Source organism: Sinocyclocheilus rhinocerous, unplaced genomic scaffold, assembly GCF_001515625.1.
Source record: "Sinocyclocheilus rhinocerous isolate Xijiao unplaced genomic scaffold, SAMN03320098_v1.1 scaffold1175, whole genome shotgun sequence".
In the NCBI taxonomy this organism is placed as follows: Eukaryota; Metazoa; Chordata; class Actinopteri; order Cypriniformes; family Cyprinidae; genus Sinocyclocheilus; species Sinocyclocheilus rhinocerous.
Window position 1 is genome coordinate 136,147 of NW_015658517.1, and position 10,817 is coordinate 146,963.

At 38.5% G+C, this 10,817-nt stretch overlaps 1 pseudogene; it reads right to left on the bottom strand.

Annotated features, from left to right (window-relative positions):
* LOC107722447 (pro-neuregulin-3, membrane-bound isoform-like) overlaps positions 1-10,817 on the bottom strand; it is a 161,183-nt pseudogene that overhangs the window by 13,570 nt on the left and 136,796 nt on the right.

Here is a 10,817-nt window from a genome sequence, read left to right on the forward strand (position 1 = left end):
AAAAAAAAAAAAAAAATGCCACAATAATGGAAACATTCCCAGTGCAAGAGAATTTAAGAGACAATTGAAAAGGGACCATCTCAGAATTAATCGGCTAGTTCTATCATTTCAGCATATTTAACTAGCATGCAAACATGTGCACAATCACATTTGATTTGATGATCAGGGACAGACAGCAGAGAAACATGCAGGGAGCTGTCAGCTAGACATTCATTTGTGTCAGAGGTCAGGCAGGCTTGAAATGTGCTTGAAGAATCGGCCTAATGATCGGTTCATGGGCAACCAGCACTACTGAACTGTATTTGAATTACAGGAAGTAGGCCTGGGCGATAAAACGGTATCGATATTTATCGACGGTAAACCTTCGATATCGATAGAAAAATTGTTCGATATAGCGCACGATATTGGCAAGTACTATGAGTGACGCAGACAGCACACACAAACACGAACACATGCTGAAATGATTGCTGTACCTACCTGTGATGAGGAGATTGTGAATAAAGAATGAATATTAGTCGATCTTAAAAGAAACATTTTCATTTGAATGTTAGGTGTGCATCAGGGAGCGTCATCAGTGGCGCGCAAGATGCGGTGATAATGATGTAAGTGACGTTGTTGCATTTTAATGTTTTGTTAGTCTAGCCCACGAGACGCACCGCTGCTGCGTTTAAAAAATGTCAATAATTATCGATACCGAACTATATGAAACATTATATCGTTGATAATTTTTTTAGCTATATCGACCAGCCCTTACAGGAAGTGGAATTTACTGAATTCTTTTTTTTTTTTTTATAACAGGGAAGTGTTTTTCCATCTTGGTCCATGAAATGAAAACTATTGCTTGTCTGTCTGTAGAGCCTATAAAACCTTCTGACATCAAGAAATTGTAAACTTTCAAATAAGGCATTGTCAATCCATCGTTCACAGTTGACTCGACCAAATCTTGCTTTTCTGGTTATAAATGAAACTTTCATGTATTGGATTTGAAAAAAGCATTCTCAATTCACACCTAAATTATCATAACCCTGATTAGTAAGGAGTTGATCCTCCCTAACAACTTATATTCATCTGGGAGAAGTTCCACTCGATGTCAGAACATCAATGCTGAGATTTGCTGTGTGACTCATATCCTGCGATTCAATTCATTGTAAAAGTGTTCAAAGGGATTCAGGTCTGAGCTTTGTTCTTCAAAGCTAGTTCTAGTACACCAGAATCAGTAAATAATCTATATAGATCTATCTTTGTGTACAGGAGCAGAAAATGACCATCCAAAACAGTCTAGCATCATGTCTGTGGAAAACCAAGAACAGCTAGTGGGATAGCAGAGACTGAACACTGGTTCTCACAGGACATTGAGCCCTGGTTTGGTGGAGAGTCTCTGCGAGCAGATGGCTTGACTCCCTCACAAACACACACCCGTGACTGAAATGCTCTCTCATGCCACAAATGCACAGAGCTGACCATTCATGCACATGTGCACTCAACACCCCCCTCCCATCTCTCTCTCTCATGGAAAACGCTCCGTAATGGCCACAACTGGACTCGCTCACCATCCAGATTAAAATCACTGAGGCAGTCATTTCCGAGAAGCAGAAATGCATATCAGTTCCACTTTAACCTTATCTCTCCTTCTCTGACAGTTTTTGAGGAAATCTTGAGGCGAGCGTGTGAAGCACGACTAATGGAAAACTTCACAGGAATCACTTGTTCACTTAAAGAAATGCTTTCAGTTGTTAGGCACATGAGAAAGGACGGTCGGGTAGGGGGTGTGGATGCAGAAGGGGAGAAAGCCTGTGGAAAATCCATTTTCACAGCAGTTTTTTGGGCTTCTGTTTGTCGACACTACTTTAAGTCTGTGGATACTGTGGTTTGTCAGGGTAAAGGCATCTCTTTAGCACTTGGCTGTGTGATTTTTCTCATCCCCAGAGACTTGCTATGCAATATGCCACCTCAGCAAGGTGCACACCTCGGGGCTTTGCTGTAATTAACAGCGACACATAGCAACACTCGCAGACAAACGCAAGCAGACACATGTATGCGCTCAAGCCACACAGACCACATCACCCACACAGATGCTGCCCTGTGCCTTTACAATAAATTTTTTTTGCTCTGTTTCCATGGAAACTCAAGAACATTAGGCTTTTGTGAGGAACAGAGAGCATGTTGTATGTTTGTATACATTAATGCTGGTCAAGAAAGAGAGGAGAAGCCTGTGGGTGTTTATTTTTTCGAACATCATCAAGATGCTCGAAAAAATAAAGATTTAAATTTATAGGAACTTATATGGGGAAGAGCATGTCTTAAATTCTTTTTAACCATTTATAATCACAGTTTTTTTTTTACCATTTAAATGGATTTGCAGTGCGAAGAATGCATCTCAATTCAAGTCTCTTAATTCAAATGTGGTCATAAAATCTTAAAAATTATATAGAAAATTAATAGTGAATGATATAAAAATAAAATATGCAAAAATATAATATATAATATAATTATATATATTAGATGGAGTACAGCATGTCACACTACAGAATTTTCCAGAAGAATTTCATATCAACTACTTCTGTGCGCATGTTAATGAGGGAGAAAAAAAAAAAAAAAAATTCCATTTTCTTACCCATAAACTCAATGCCCAGCTCATCTGCTGCTTCAGGGAGTAATAAAAAAAAAGAGAAAAGTGGTTAAACAGACGGAGAGAAAGACAGAAACAAGGAGAGAGATGCTATCATACAGATTTCCACAAACACAGACATATTAAATCACCCAGATAATAACCGTGAATAAAAAGCCAGCGAGTTTTGTGTCAACTAAAACTGCTCATTGTTCAGAAAGAGAAAAGCTTCTGTAGTGGCATCGTTTCGGCAACAAAAATAGCTTTCTCTTGATTACCCAAGATACAAGCAACCACAATATTGAAGAGGGAGAAGCAGTTTATAATATAAAGCACATAAAGGCCTGTTAGTTGCCTGTAGAAAAGACATGCTCCCCAAGAGAACCTGGATTTTGTCAGAGACAGGCTTTAGAAATGCCTCTTTGTCAACTGTAATGCCCAGGAGATGCTTATAATTGTCTTTTTTTAGTTGCAAAATTTTATTAATTCATCCGAAAGCTTCTTCCCTCTTTAAGGGAGTCTTCTCCAGCAGAGCACCGCACAAGCAAATCGCCTTTGTAAATGCAGTCACTCCCTCTCTTTCTCTCTCTCCTCTATTCCACTGAAGCCTCAGAACTGCTGGTACTGATAAAGAGAAGACCACTCATGCTCTCTTCATTTGAAAAGTCCCCTTTTTCACACCACTGTAATATAATCTCATTTAAATTAAAATGAAACCCTCACACTTAATTGCTTTTCTGACAGAGGTGGTCTAAGGTTTTTAAATAGACTGCGACTTGCCCAAGAAAGATTATTTTAGTGGACATACTTAGGGGGGAAAAAACAGAAATCAAACACAGTGACAGAAAACCTTCTGTCAAATGATGAATCGCCACATGTAGCCTCAATTTTTGCATATATTCATGCGGCAATTTCAACATGATCTGTGAGAAAATAATGAGCCGAAATGTCTATTTTTTTTTTCCTTTCGAAGAGGTCGTGCAGCGGTTCTTAATGAGAATGCAAGGAATGGTAGTTTTTGCCAATTCCTGCTTATGATTTAAATTCATAGTGAATAAGGACAGAACCCTTGTTTACTGGCAGCCACACCATAGCGCAGGCACAATGAAGTATGAGGAATCGCTTAAAGGTTGTTTTAAATGCTAATGTAAGCAGAATTGTTGGTAATACTCCTACCCGAGATTTTTGCACAGTGTCTCACCTCTGGGCCTTTTGAATTCACAGTGTTTTGTGGTATACGGCGAGATTTTAAAAAAACACAACAGCTCTGTGAGACAAAAGGGCCAGGCGATGATCCAGCGGTTCTGTCGTATCCCTTCTGCCAGCATTGCTTGGCCCATTCATGCTGCGGCTGCCTCTGATTGCGTAAGTGAATAAAGATGCACTGGGCCATACACATCAGGCTCAAACTAAGAATGGGAAAAACAAACATTGGCCTCTACAGGTTGGAATAAAGATACATTGAAAACATAATAGGTTATGAAAAAATAGTAGATAAAAGATATTGAGCACTGTGATTGCTACTCATGCGGGCCGCTCCAAAGCCTGCTGTGTTTGTTTTCATGGCCGGAATGGATTGTAATTCAAGCATAATCTGGATTAACTGGCTCATCTCTATCAATGTTGTATAGATGGATGAAAAAACAAACAAAATAAAAAACTACAGATGCTGGAAGCTTCATCCACATTTAGCAGATTTGCAACAGCACTGGCCTAAAATTGCTGTAATGCTAAACTGTGTCAACAGGAGGGTGGAGGAGGCAATACCAGCAGTATTGTGTAGGTGTATCCATGAAGAAGATGATGGCACTGCTAAAGATGAGGGCTCCATCTCAGGGCATGATGGATAGCAGGGATATGAATGCTCTCATTGAGAAAATCAGATATGAAAGAGAAGTATCAGGGACACAAAGTGGGCCTTGGCAGAAAGGCTACAGAAAGATCCCATTACCAGCCACTCAGTGGGGTCAGCAACTCAAAGTGCACTAAATGGGAGTTTAGGTTGCCGTCTCACTCGCTGTAAAAGATCACTCCCCAAAAGCTTGACAATTCATACAACACAAGCCATTCTGAGAAACAGCCTCGTTGCAGATTCATCTGCGTGCTGGACAGCTCTTTTCTCCGCTTTCTCCTTCCTAGGCTTCGACTTCCTTTCATATCGGTATATTAGCTCTCGGAAAGTTGAGTCACAGGAAGAAGAGTTTATGAATCAAGGCTTTGTGAGGTTTCACAAATCTCTCCAATACCATCCTGTAAGAAAGCAAACATCTTTCTTTGACAGCTTTTTCAGTGACTGAACTTCCCTTTGGCTACTTATGCTCCAAAGTCCTTTTTTTAACCTGTGAGACACTCATCTGGCACAGAAATGGCTAATGACTTTAGCATCGACCTAAAATTAGCAAAGCAATTACTTTCATTCAGGGACTTCAGTAATGGCAGGGGAAATGTACTCTTCATGAAAAATAGTCACTTGATAACATTTCGTAGCCACTTTCAGCCTGGTTAGAGTCTGCAATCACATTGTGTAGCAGGACAATGAAAGTGAACAGGTTACGCACTATATCTGTCACACTAAACAAAATTCTGCTCTTGCAGAGTTAGAGATCAGCTTTACCATAGAGAAAATAGCATATGCAAATGCTTTCTTATTTTCATGAGAGTGTGGCATTGTAGGGTGATGGCAATTTCAGCACTTAGAGCGAGAAGTATAATTAACTACTTAAGCAATACACGGTTCTGAGAAAATGACAGAGAACTCTCAGCTCTGGAGGCTAAGAGACTCACCTGAAGCTAGAGAGGCTGGAAACTTCTGAAACTAAGACCGGAAAGCAAGTAAACAAGAAGTAAATTACGTTCTCTCATATTTGGTTTGCTGTATCATGAAGCATTTTGTTGCTGAAGGGCTTTGTGCTGTTCATACTAGTAGGAAATAACTCAGTAATTTTGTGTTTATTCAAACGACATTAATTTTTCCTGTGTCCATGTATTAAGCCCAGGAAAGAATAGATTCCCTCATATTTTACCTTCAAGTAAACATACAGTGACAATAATACATACTTGGGTCAGATAAGATGGAGTCTGTCTTCGGGACAAACTGGTCACAACGAAGTCCACGGTAACCCTCTTTACATCTGCAAAAGAAGAAGAATGTTCAACATTTCATTATAGAAATATAAATGACCTGGTTGTCATCAATATTTTAGGTTAGAGGATGTTTTCATTTTATTGTACAAACAGTTGGAACATTGGAATTATATACATATTAAAGCAAGGATACATTAAATTGATCAAAAGTGACAGTGAAGACATTTATAATGTTACAAAAGACATTTATTCTAAATAAATGCTGTTCTGTTCATCAGAGAATTCTGAAAAACAAATCACGATTTCCATAAAAATATTAGGCAGCACACCTGTTTCCACATTGCTAATCATAAGAAATTATCACATTATCTGAAGGATCATGTGACACAGAAAAATTGAGTAATGGCTGCTGAAAATTTATAGGAATAAATTACATTTTAAAATGTATTAAAATAGAAAACTGTTCTAATAATATTTTACAATATTACTGTTTTTACAATATTATTTATCAAAATAAATGCAGCCTTGGTGAGCATAAGAGACTTCTTTCAAAAGCATTAAAAAAATCTTACCCACCCAAAACTTTTGGATGGTAGTGTATATTTCAGGGATAGTTTACATTTTTATATGCTGTCTTTTGTTCACCCTTTTATTTTTAATCACCTTTTAGTTGTTTTCGCAGTCATCATTTACTCACACACAAAAGTGAACGTTTTTGTCCATACATTCAAAGTCAACGGACCCCATTTATTTTCATTTTATAGAGATAAACATATTTCAAAATATCTTCTTTTATGTAGTATGATGACAGAATTTTGGGGTGAACTATCTCTGTGGTGTGACAAATGCATTTTTAAGAGTCCAAATATTACATGCAATCTCTCAACTAATATGAAGTCATAAAAACAGCATTATCTAATTATACAGTAAGTAGAATTTAAAAAAAAAAGTTCTAGTTGGAGCATGTCACACTGCAGGGCACCGCAGTCACTGCTTGACATGTCATGCCAACCCATTTAGAATACAGAAGTGGCATTCATAATACTGCGTCCACATGTCCATCCATCATTGTCATTTTCAGAGAGAGATTGACTCAGCATTAGAAATCACAATATCCAGAAATGTTATTAATTAGCCTCATGCAGAAAAAGACCAGGAAGTAAAAGAGGGAGGGGTGATAGGGACAAGAAAGAAGAAGAAAAATAGGGATAACAGGGCGGGTCTGTCCAGAGCTCAGTGGTGCCTGCACTCGCACAGATAACAGTCTTGACATTTATGTCACATCCCCACTGAGCTATGGGACTGTATGGAAAAGGAGGCAGCATTTGACTAGACTCTTACTGTGAGATCTATTTGAAATGGGGCTTTTTCCAAAAGTAGCAATGTGTTCTGAATCTGTGTGAAGAAGAACCACAGAGAACACCAGCTGCCCTCCAGCTAAAGCATTTCAGACATCTTCTAATCTCTCTCTCAGTCTCTCTTGCCCTTTCTTTGCATTTTTTTTTTTTAGATCTTACGTCTTCCAACAACTGTAGTCTTCCCCTGCATAAATATAAATACAACACACCTCCGATGCTGCAAACACATACTCCCCATTTACCAGCAGCTTTGCGCCTTTTATTCAGCATATGTTTACCAGAAAATTATTCAATTCTGAGATCTGCCTCTGTGATCACTTCTCTCCTGTGCAACGCTAACATAATTTTGATGAGGCATACCATGATAATGACACTTCATAAAAGGAAACAAAAAGCATACAGGCTGAGAAGCATCCGATAAACTCTTAACATAATGATCTTGATGTTGTTTCATATGGCTTCGTCTGCAGTGTGTGTGTGACAGCTGACTTGACTCAGTCCTGTCTGTGTGTCTGGCTTTGAGAAGCCTGACTGAGGTTTGCTGAAAGAAACAGGGAAAAGTCTGAAAAAAATGACTGCAAAGAGGGAAAAACATGGTTAGACTGTAATTACAGTCATGGAAACAGGTGAAGAGCATGAAGTGTGGTCTCATCTCCTGCTCCCTCGCGCTCTGTTAGCTCACCGCCTGGTTAACACTGTCTCACGCGTTGATGGAAAAATTATGGCAGTGACTGTCGGCAGCCTATTTGTTTGTTTCTCCCCTTTCTCTCCTTTTTTGTTAGACGATACTGTAGAGCTTTTAGGCGTATGCCGAGAAAACAAACCGACAAATGATTTCTTGCATCAGTTTACTTGGTATCGGAGGAAAGGAAAATCAATGTGTGCACATGTGTTTATGACATTCGAGGTGCCTACAGAGTAAACAACATTGTAAACAAGAATTTCTGCATCTGCTTCGTGGCTTTTCATTATCATTCAAGGACATGTTGCTTGGCATCAATGATCTTGCCCCCGTTGGTTAAATTACTGCTAGAGAGAAAAAGAGAGAAAGGATATATCTTCCCCGAAGGAGGCCAAGGCAATGAGCAGGACTCGGATTTGACTACCGCCCAACTTGTTAATTAATGCTGAAGTGTGTAATTTTTTCGATGTTAAAATACTCCTGTCCCAGGTTAATATGCAGAGACAACTAAAAGTAAGCAATTAGTGGGGCGATTTCCCTGAAAAGTGTAAACACTGTGTCTCTGTGGCCCTATCAAAACATTGTTCTGTTTGTTTGAGAATTCTGACTTGCCTTGCACGGCAACAGTGTCTCAGCCAATGGCATGAGTTAGGGGGCAGGGCACTCTGCTTTCCTGACTAATGGCAGATGGTCAGAGTTTTCAGAGGGAAACCTCTTTGAAAACAATCATTATTTTTGCAATAGCATTTGGTGATTATGGTGGCTCAGAAAATACACTTCAACTTTATGTGGATGTAAGTTGGAGTAAACAGGTGAGCTCGTTTGTGCAGGAAAGTGTGTCTACGAGTGGGATGTGCGTGGTGGTATTCTTTTCCTCCCTGTCAAACAGCTCCCACATAACAGACTGAGCTTGTGACTTGCATGTGGGTGCTGCATATACTACCCACATACTGTACAAACACACATTTACACAACCATGTCATCCCTCCTCAAGATCCTGTGACAACTTTCCTCTATAAATAAGGCTCAATCTGATCCTGACATCCTCTAGTATTATTGATGATTAGAGAGGCTAAAATAAGGCAAGTATTGGAAACAATCTCTGTTCAATTCTTCCCTTACCCAGCATCCCTGTCAAAAAAAGTGCCGTTTAAGAAAAACCTGGCTTCTATATTATCACACGGCCAATACATATTCATATGTATCTGTCTGGGTTTGCAGAAAGGGAGGGGGAAAGTGGGCAATGCAACAGAATAATTTAATTTGTTGAATGACATTGACTGATGCCCACTTCACCATTCAGGATGCTTGTTTGCGAGACAAACCTCACTTATAAAATTCAGCACACAAACAAGGACCAGTTCCTTGCCTCTTCAACAAGTGTTTCTTCAACTCTGGGCATGTCTATGTCCAGATTACAAATTTTTTTTTTTTTTGCATAAAAATTGCCTTATTTAGCTACTTGTCAAATGCCATTTATTATTAACTTTTACCCTTGTTCCAGACTCAGACTTGCAATATTCAACTATGAAACTACCCATCTTAAAAATATGAATTATTTCATATTCAATTATGATAAACTAAGCAAATAATGAAATAAACATAAACCACATCCATTATTGTGTGAAAATCAATTATTCTAATATTAAAAAAAATAATTCAAATATTCCGACTCTTCTACAGCCATGCCATCATTTCCACCACTCTGAGCAATTATACCCTTAATAAAGTTTTGTCAAAAGCAGAAATATGACAAATGTTTGTATTATAATATTATATACATTATGCACAATGGAAATAATATTAAATAAAATTAAACTAATATATATATATATATATATATATACACACACACACACACACACACACACATATATATATATATTTAATAATCTATGTATATTTATATATATAATGCTATAATATATGACATAACAATGATAGTAATGATAGTAAATAGTAATTTTTAATAATATTTTTCATTCAAATAGTTATTTATGTGTATTTAGGAGAGTTAGCCTTAGCAAGACAAATGATTCTTTTTTTCCCCAAAAATTTAAAAATGTCATTTCCACTGCCTTTTCCATCACATTAAACGTTCATGATTTCAGGGCAAAATTGAACTACGAAAAATAACTAGAGAGAGTGTGAAAATACTTTATATTCTAACATTTAACAGGGCCAAACGTGCCTGTAGATGAATAAACCCCCACATATGAAATACTGTATAGAAACAAGCAAGAGAGTAAAGAATCAATGTATCTTCTTTTAGGAATCTTCTTTTTATACATTTACCCTGAGCTTTGTTAAACTAAGAGTTTTCTACTTTTAACATGCTTTTTAAACCACAAAACCTCGACTTGAAAATAAACCTATTAAAATGGTAATCACGCATGAGTAGATAAGTCCCCTAAGCTTTTACTTGCGGAAGCGCAAACACTCAGCCGGGAGTTCTCTTGACGACGGTATTGTCATGGAAGAGCCCTGGTTAGAGATAAGAGGAAACACAGCGTTGTGTCACAAAACAGTTTGTGTGGAGTCTATCCACCAGTGTGAGGATCAGCAACCGTCTGAAGGGCACATGGAAGGAGGATGAGAATAAGTTAGAGACATTGATGGCCATCTTCACATGTGACTTCACAGCTCTGACACTGACACACACACACACACACACAGGTGCTATTCGGTGAGGCTCTGATAAAAGGGCGATCACAGTTGGGTAAATAAAACAGGACTGGTTTCCAGTTGCTCACACAACACTAGACTGTTCCTGTCAGACTAACAGTCACACAGGTGTCACTGGGAACTAAATGCTTTTTTGTCACACATCACATTATGCGGTTGTTTTTAGGTCAGTGATGATGGATTGTTCAGGTTGGTGTTGGTGTGATCTGGTGTGAAAGTGCGCATATGTTCACAAGGATCATCTCACTAACACGCCACATCATGACGCAAGCCGGCACATGTGCAAAGACACCGAAACTGAACTGCCAGTGCCTGTCTCTTTACAATGAAAGCATGAATATCTCATTTTTCATCAGATATGGCGAGACAATCCAACGAAGCTGTGAGAGCGGCAGTCTGT